The sequence below is a fragment of the Tamandua tetradactyla genome, chromosome 4 (genome assembly GCF_023851605.1).
Source record: "Tamandua tetradactyla isolate mTamTet1 chromosome 4, mTamTet1.pri, whole genome shotgun sequence".
In the NCBI taxonomy this organism is placed as follows: domain Eukaryota; kingdom Metazoa; phylum Chordata; class Mammalia; order Pilosa; family Myrmecophagidae; genus Tamandua; species Tamandua tetradactyla.
Window position 1 is genome coordinate 61,352,695 of NC_135330.1, and position 9,569 is coordinate 61,362,263.

Here is a 9,569-nt window from a genome sequence, read left to right on the forward strand (position 1 = left end):
TTTTTATGATCACAATCGACTTTTTTCCTTCTTTTCTTGTGAAAAATAACATGTATACAAAAAAGCAATATATTTCAAAGCGCAGCACCACAATTAGTTGTAAAACATATTTCAGACTTTGACATGGGTTACAATTTCACAATTTTAGGTTTTTACTTCTAGCAGCTCTAAGATACTGGAGACTAAAAGAGATATAAATTTAATGATTCAGCATTCATATTCATTTGTTAAATGCTATCTTCTCTGTATAACTTCACCATCACCATTGATCTTTTCATCCCTCTCTTTGGGAGTGTTTGGGCTATGGCAATTCTAAATGTTTGATATTGGAAGGGTCTGTCACTAATATGGGGTAAGGAGATGGAACTATCTGATGTTCTGGAGATGCTGGGCTAGGCTTAAGGACTTATCTGGATCAGGGACCCATCTGAAGGTTGAGGTTTCTAGAAAGTTACTCTAGTGCATGGAACCCTTGTGGAATCTTATATATTGCCCTAGGTGTTCATTAGGATTGGCTAGAATGGTCCTGGTTGGGGGTTGGCAGGTTATGATAAGTAGCAAGATCTACCTGAAGCTTACGTAAGAGCAACCTCCAGAGTAGCCTCTTGACTCTGAACTCTCTCTGCCACTGATACTTTATTAATTACACTTCTTTTCTTCCTTTTGTTCATGATGAAATTGTTGATCCCACGGTATTAGGTCTGGATTCATTGCTGGGAGTCATCTCCCATGTCATCAGGGAGACTTTCACCCCTGGATGTCATGTCCCATGTAGCGGGGAGGGCAATGATTTCACTTGAAGAGTTGGGCTTAGAGAGACTGAGCCCACATCTGAGCAACAGCAAAGATCTTCCAGAAGTAACTCTTAGGCATGCCTATAGGTAGTCTAAGCTTCTATGCTACCTACATAAGCTTCACAAGAGTAAGCCTCATGACTAAGGGTGTGGCCTATTGATTTGGTTGTCCCTAAAGTTTGACACAGTATCAAGGGATTCCCTGATGGTAAGGTTTAATACTTCCATATTCTTTGTCGCCTCCCTCAGGGGACTTTGCCAATACTTTTTTATTATCTGCTTGATATACTCTAGGATGTATCCAGGCATTATAATAATCTATACAGGATTAAAGGACCTCTTTCTTATTCTGGGCTCCCTGTGTTTCACTTGTTCAAATGAGCTATACAGATAGGTTGAATTAGATTTTACACTACCAAAATTTCAGTTCCAGACCAAATAAAACTTCCTTCCTTTGGTCTCAAGGAGTAAGTGTGGATCTAAAATATAGACACTGTCTTCTTTACCCCTTTATTATGAATTACTTTAACCCCAACTTGCTCAGCTTCATTATTATCTCTAAATATCAAGTTATATATATAAAACAGCCTTTCAAAATCCAGAAATAATAATCACCACTCCAGACTTAATGTGTCTTCTCTAAAAGCTTACAATCTAGGCCCCTGTTTTCTTTTGTTTGTTTGTTTGGTTGGTTTTTTCTTTGTTTTTATGTTTTTTTACAAGTTCCTTCTCTTTATTTTTATTATTTTTATTTATTAAACATACCAACATACAACCACAAACATTCTTACCATATGATCATTCCATTCTACATATATAATCAGTAACTCACAATATCATCACATAGTTGTATATTCATCATGATCATTTCTTAGAACATTTGCATCAATTCAGAAAAGGAAATAAAAAGAAAACAGAAAAAAATTATACATGCCATGCCCCTTACCCCTCCCTTTCATTGATCATTAGCATTTCAATCTACTAAATGTATTTTAACATTTGTTTCCCTATTATTTATTATTTATTTTTAATCTATATGTTTTACTCATCTGTCAATAAGGTAGATAAAAGGACCATCAGACCCAAGGTTTTCACATTCACAGATCTCATTGTGAAAGCTATGTCATTGTTCAATCATCTTCAAGAAACATGGCTACTGGAACACAGCTCTACATTTTCAGACAGTTCCCTCCAGCCTCTCCATTACATCTTGAATAACAAGGTAATATCTACTTAATGCATAAGAATAACCTCCAGGATAACCTCTCGACTCTGTTTGGAATCTCTCAGCCACTGTTACTTTATTTTGTCTCATTTTGCTCTTCCCCTTTTTGGTCGAGGATGGAAAAATATTCCTTTCAAAATAGCAACTAAAAGAATCAAGTATCTAGGAATAAACTTACTATGGATGTAAAGGAACTGTTCACAGAAAACTACATAAAATTGCTAAAAGAAATAAAAGCAGATCTAAATAGGTGGAAAGACATTCCATGCTCATGGATAGGAAGGCTAAATGTTGTTAAGATGTCAATTTTACTCAAATTGATCTACAGATTCAACACAGTACCAATTAAAATTCCAAAAACCTACTTTGAGGACTTGGGAAACCTAGCTACCAAATTCGTCTGGAAGGGAAAGAGACCCCAAATAGCAAGAAAATATCCTTAAAAAGAAGAAAGAAGTGAAAGGATTATCACTTCCTGATGTTAAAACTTATTATAAAGCCACAGTGTTCAAAACAGTATGGTACTGGCACAAAGATAGAAGTATTGACAATGGAATCCAATTGAGAGTGCAGAAATAGACCACCAAATCTATGGTCAACTAATCTTTGACAAGGTTGCAAAATCCACTGAATTGAGATAAAAAAGTCTTTTCAATAAATGGGCATGGGAGAACTGGATATCAAAAGCCAAAAGAATGAAAGAGGGCCCTTATCTTACATCCTATACAAAAATTAAGTCAAGTGTATCGAACACTAAAATATAAGAAAGAATACCGACTTCCAGAGAAGATGGCGGCTTAGTAAGACGCGCGGATCTTAGTTTCTCCTCCAGGACAGCTACTAGGGAAGTAGAAACGATACAGAACAGCTCCCAAAGCCACGACAGAGATAAAAAAGACAGCGTACCCCATCCTGGAACAGCTGGCAGGCTGAGAGAACCCGCTCTGGTGAGATCGCCGAGAGGCGTGGGCTTCACCGGGCGGGGCAGCAAGCGGCCGGAGTCACTCCCTTCCCCCTCCCCGGGTCGGCTGGGAGAATTGGACAGGCGGTCCCCTCAAATCACGGCGGCTGGTGCCCACACCACGTGCGGACCCCCGGACCAACTGAGAGAATTGGATCGGAAATCCCCAGGCCACGGAGAATGGCGACGGGGTGGGGGGGGGCCCTTCCAAACCCGTGACTCCCCGGGAACGTGCACTCTCCCAGGCAGGCCGCTGCGGCTGACGCCCTCCCGCCAAGCTTGGCGCCCCGGGCCAACTAGGAAATTCGGATGGGCGCTTTCCCAGGCTGCGGCGGCCAGTGACCCTCCCCGCGTTCGGACCCCGGGCCGGCTGGAACTCTTCCAAGCCGCTTCGGCTAGCAAACCTCCCGGACGGCGAGAGTTTTCCAAAGTTAAAGGACCCACAGCACCTTTTACTGGTGGGACCCACAGACAAATGTGTGCCACGAGCGCCACCTACTGGGCAGGATAAGGAAAACAGAACCCAGAGATCTCACAGAAAAATCTTACAACCTTGTTGGGTCCGACACCCAGGGAAATCTGACTAAATGCCCAGACGCCAGCAGCAGAAGATAACTGTCCACGCTCAGAAGATTGAGAATATGGCCCAGTCAAAGGAACAAACCAATAGTTCAAATGAGATACAAGAGCTGAGACAACTAATGCTGAATATACGAACAGAAATGGAAAACCTCTTCAAAAATGAAATCGATAAATTGAGGGAGGACATGAAGAGGACATGGGCTGAACATAAAGAAGAAATAAAAAAACTGAAAAAACAAATCACAGAACTTATGGAAGTGAGGGATAAAGTAGAAAAGATGGAAAAAACAATGGATACCTACAATGATAGATTTAAAGAGACAGAAGATAGAATTAGTGATTTGGAGGATGGAACATCTGAATTCCAAAAAGAAACAGAAAATATCGGGAAAAGAATGGAAAAATTTGAACAGGGTATCAGGGAACTCAAGGACAATATGAACCACACAAATATACGTGTTGTGGGTGTCCCAGAAGGAGAAGAGAAGGGAAAAGGAGGAGCAAAACTAATGGAAGAAATTATCACTGAAAATTTCCCAACTCTTATGAAAGACCTAAAATTACAGATCCAAGAAGTGCAGCGCACCCCAAAGAGATTAGACCTAAATAGGCATTCTCCAAGACACTTACTAGTTAGAATGTCAGAGATCAAAGAGAAAGAGAGGATCTTGAAAGCAGCAAGAGAAAAACAATCCGTCACATACAAGGGAAACCCAATAAGACTATGTGTAGATTTCTCAGCAGAAACCATGGAAGCTAGAAGACAGTGGGATGATATATTTAAATTACTAAAAGAGAAAAACTGCCAACCAAGACTCCTATATCCAGCAAAATTATCCTTCAAAAATGAGGGAGAAATTAAAACATTCTCAGACAAAAAGTCACTGAGAGAATTTGTGACCAAGAGACCAGCTCTGCAAGAAATACTAAAGGGAGCACTAGAGTCAGATACAAAAAGACAGAAGAGAGAGGTATGGAGAAGAGTGTAGAAAGAAGGAAAATCAGATACGATATATATAATACAAAAGGCAAAATGTTAGAGGAAAATATTATCCAAACAGTAATAACACTAAATGTCAATGGACTGAATTCCCCAATCAAAAGACATAGATTGGCAGAATGGATTAAAAAACAGGATCCTTCTATATGCTGTCTACAGGAAACACATCTTAGACCCAAAGATAAACATAGGTTGAAAGTGAAAGGTTGGGAAAAGATATTTCATGCAAATAACAACCAGAAAAGAGCAGGAGTGGCTATACTAATATCCAACAAATTAGACTTCAAATGTAAAGCAGTTAAAAGAGACAAAGAAGGACACTATCTACTAATAAAAGGAACAATTAAACAAGAAGACATAACAATCATAAATATTTACGCACCGAACCAGAATGCCCCAAAATACATGAGGAATACACTGCAAACACTGAAAAGGGAAATAGACTCATATACCATAATAGTTGGAGACTTCAATTCACCACTCTCATCAATGGACAGAACATCTAGACAGAGGATCAGTAAAGAAATAGAGAATCTGAATATTACTATAAATGAGCTAGACTTAACAGACATTTATAGGACATTACATCCCACAACAGCAGGACACATCTTTTTCCCAAGTGCTCATGGATCATTCTCAAAGATAGACCATATGCTGGGTCACAAAGCAAGTCTTAACAAATTTAAAAAGATTGAAATCATACACAACACTTTCTCGGATCATAAAGGAATGAAGTTGGAAATCAATAATAGGCGGAGTGCCAGAAAATTCACAAATACGTGAAGGCTCAACAACACACTCCTAAACAATGACAGGGTCAAAGAAGAAATTGCTAGAGAAATTAGCAAATACCTCAAGGCGAATGAAAATGAAAACACAACATATCAAAACTTATGGGACGCAGCAAAGGCAGTGCTAAGAGGGAAAGTTATTGCCCTAAATGCCTATATCAGAAAAGAAGAAAAGGCAAAAATTCAGGAATTAACTATCCATTTGGAAGAACTGGAGAAAGCACAGCAAACTAATCCCAAAGCAAGCAAAAGGAAAGAAATAACAAAGATTAGAGCAGAAATAAATGAAATTGAAAACATGAAAACAATAGAGAAAATCAATAAGGCCAGAAGTTGGTTCTATGAGAAAATCAATAAGATTGATGGGCCCTTAGCAAGATTGACAAAAAGAAGAAGAGAGAGGATGCAAATAAATAAGATCAGAAATGGAAGAGAAGACATAACTACTGACCTCACAGAAATAAAGGAGGTAATAACAGGATACTATGAACAACTTTACGCAAATAAATACAACAATTTAGAGGAAATGGACGGGTTCCTGGAAAGACATGAACAACCAAATTTGACTCAAGAAGACATAGATGACCTCAACAAACCAATCACAAGTAAAGAAATTGAATTAGTCATTCAAAAGCTTCCTAAAAAGAAAAGTCCAGGACCAGACGGCTTCACATCTGAATTCTATCAAACATTCCAGAAAGAATTAGTACCAACTCTCCTCAAACTCTTCAAAAAAATTGAAGAGGAGGGAAAACTACCTAATTCATTCTATGAAGCCAACATCACCCTCATACCAAAACCAGGCAAAGATATTACAAAAAAAGAAAACTACAGGCCAATCTCTCTAATGAATATAGATGCAAAAATCCTCAATAAAATTCTAGCAAATTGTATCCAACAACACATTGAAAGAATTATACATCATGACCAAGTAGGATTCATCCCAGGTATGCAAGGATAGTTCAACATAAGAAAATCAATTAATGTAATACACCATATCAACAAATCAAAGCAGAAAAATCACATGATCATCTCAATTGATGCAGAGAAGGCATTTGACAAAATTCAACATCCTTTCCTGTTGAAACACTTCAAAGGATAGGAATACAAGGGAACTTCCTTAAAATGATAGAGGGAATATATGAAAAACCCACAGCTAATATCATCCTCAATGGGGAAAAATTGAAAACTTTCCCCCTAAGATCAGGAACAAGACAAGGATGTCCACTATCACCACTATTATTCAACATTGTGTTGGAGGTTCTAGCCAGAGCAATTAGACAAGAAAAAGAAATACAAGGCATCAAAATAGGAAAGGAAGAAGTAAAACTATCACTGTTTGCAGACGATATGATACTATACGTCGAAAACCCGGAAAAATCCACAACAAAACTACTAGAGCTAATAAATGAGTACAGCAAAGTAGCAGGTTACAAGATCAACATTCAAAAATCTGTAGCATTTCTATACACTAGCAATGAACAAGCGGAGGGGGAAATCAAGAAACGAATCCCACTTACAATTGCAACTAAAAGAATAAAATACCTAGGAATAAATTTAACTAAAGAGACAGAAAACCTATATAAAGAAAACTACAAAAAACTACTAAAAGAAATCACAGAAGACCTAAATAGATGGAAGGGCATACCGTGTTCATGGATTGGAAGACTAAATATAGTTAAGATGTCAATCCTACCTAAATTGATTTACAGATTCAATGCAATACCAATCAAAATCCCAACAACTTATTTTTCAGAAATAGAAAAACCAATAAGCAAATTTATCTGGAAGGGCAGGGTGCCCCGAATTGCTAAAAACATCTTGAGGAAAAAAAACGAAGCTGGAGGTCTTGCACTGCCTGACTTTAAGGCATATTATGAAGCCACAGTGGTCAAAACAGCATGGTATTGGCATAAAGATAGATATATTGACCAATGGAATCGAATAGAGTGCTCAGATATAGACCCTCTCATCTATGGACATTTGATCTTTGATAAGGCAGTCAAGCCAACTCACCTGGGACAGAACAGTCTCTTCAACAAATGGTGCCTAGAGAACTGGATATCCATATGCAAAAGAATGAAAGAAGATCCATATCTCACACCCTACACAAAAGTTAACTCAAAATGGATCAAAGATCTAAACATTAGGTCTAAGACCATAAAACAGTTAGAGGAAAATGTAGGGAGATATTTTATGATTCTTACAATTGGAGGCAGTTTTATGGACCTTAAACCTAAAGCAAGAGCACTGAAGAAGGAAATAAATAAATGGGAACTCCTCAAAATTAAACACTTTTGTGCATCAAAGAACTTCATCAAGAAAGTAGAAAGACAGCCTACACAATGGGAATCAATATTTGGAAACGACATATCAGATAAAGGTCTAGTATCCAGAATTTATAATGAGATTGTTCAACTCAACAACAAAAAGACAGCCAACCCAATTACAAAATGGGAAAAAGACTTGAACAGACACCTACCAGAAGAAGAAATACGGATGGCCAAGAGGCACATGAAGAGATGTTCAATGTCCCTGGCCATTAGAGAAATGCAAATCAAAACCACAATGAGATATCATCTCACACCCACCAGAATGGCCATTATCAATAAAACAGAAAATGAAAAGTGCTGGAGAGGATGTGGAGAAAGAGGCACACTTATCCACTGTTGGTGGGAATGTCAAATGGTGCAACCACTGTGGAAGGCAGTATGGCGGTTCCTCAAAAAGCTGAATATAGAATTGCCATACGACCCAGCAATACCATTGCTGGGAATCTACTCAAAGGACTTAAGGGCACACCAATGTTTATAGCAGCGTTATTTACAATTGCAAAGAGATGGAAACAGCCAAAATCTCCATCAACAGAAGAGTGGCTAAACAAACTGTGGTATATACATACAATGGAATATTATGCAGCTTTAAGACAAGATAAACTTATGAACCATATAATAACATGGATGGACCTAGAGAATATTATGCTGAGTGAATCCAGCCAAAAACTAAAGGACAAATACTGTATGGTCCCACTGATGTGAACGGACATTCGAGAATAAGCTTGAAATATGTCATTGGTAACAGAGTTCAGCAGGAGTTAGAAACAGGGTAAGACAATGGGTAATTGAAGCTGAAGGGATACAGACTGTGCAACAGGACTAGATACAAAAACTCAAAAATGGACAGCACAATAATACCTAATTGTAAAGTAATCATGTTAAAACACTGAATGAAGCTGCATCTGAGCTATAGGTTTTTGTTTTGTTTTGTTTTGTTTTGTTTTGATTTTACTATTATTACTTTTATTTTTTTCTCTATATTAACATTCTATATCTTTTTTGGTTATGTTGCTAGTTCTTCTAAACCAATGCAAATGTACTAAGAAATGATGATCATGCATCTATGTGATGATGTTAAGAATTAATGATTGCATGTGTAGAATGGTATGATCTCTAAATGTTGGGTTAATTTCTTTTTTTCCGTTAATTAAAAAAAAAAAGAGAGAGAAGGGATAATTGGAGATGAAGGGATACAGACTGTACAACGGGACTGGATATAAAAACTCAGAAATGGACAGCACAATACTACCCAATTGTAATGCAATTATGTTAAAACACTGAATGAAGCTGCATGTGAGGTATAGGTTTTTTGTTTTTGTTTTTTTTGTTTTTTTTTTCTTTCTATTATTGTTTTAATTCTTATTCTGTTGTCTTTTTATTTCTTTTTCTAAATCGATGCAAATGTACTAAGAAATGATGAATATGCAACTATGTGATGCTATTAAGAATTACTGATTGTACATGTAGATTGGAATGATTTCTAATTGTTTTGTTAATTCTTTTTTTAATTAATAAAAAAAAAAAAACCACAATGAGATATCATCTCACACCCACCAGAATGGCCATTATCAATAAAACAGAAAATGAAAAGTGCTGGAGAGGATGTGGAGAAAGAGGCACACTTATCCACTGTTGGTGGGAATGTCAAATGGTGCAACCACTGTGGAAGGCAGTATGGCGGTTCCTCAAAAAGCTGAATATAGAATTGCCATACGACCCAGCAATACCATTGCTGGGAATCTACTCAAAGGACTTAAGGGCACACCAATGTTTATAGCAGCGTTATTTACAATTGCAAAGAGATGGAAACAGCCAAAATCTCCATCAACAGAAGAGTGGCTAAACAAACTGTGGTATATACATACGATGGAATATTACGC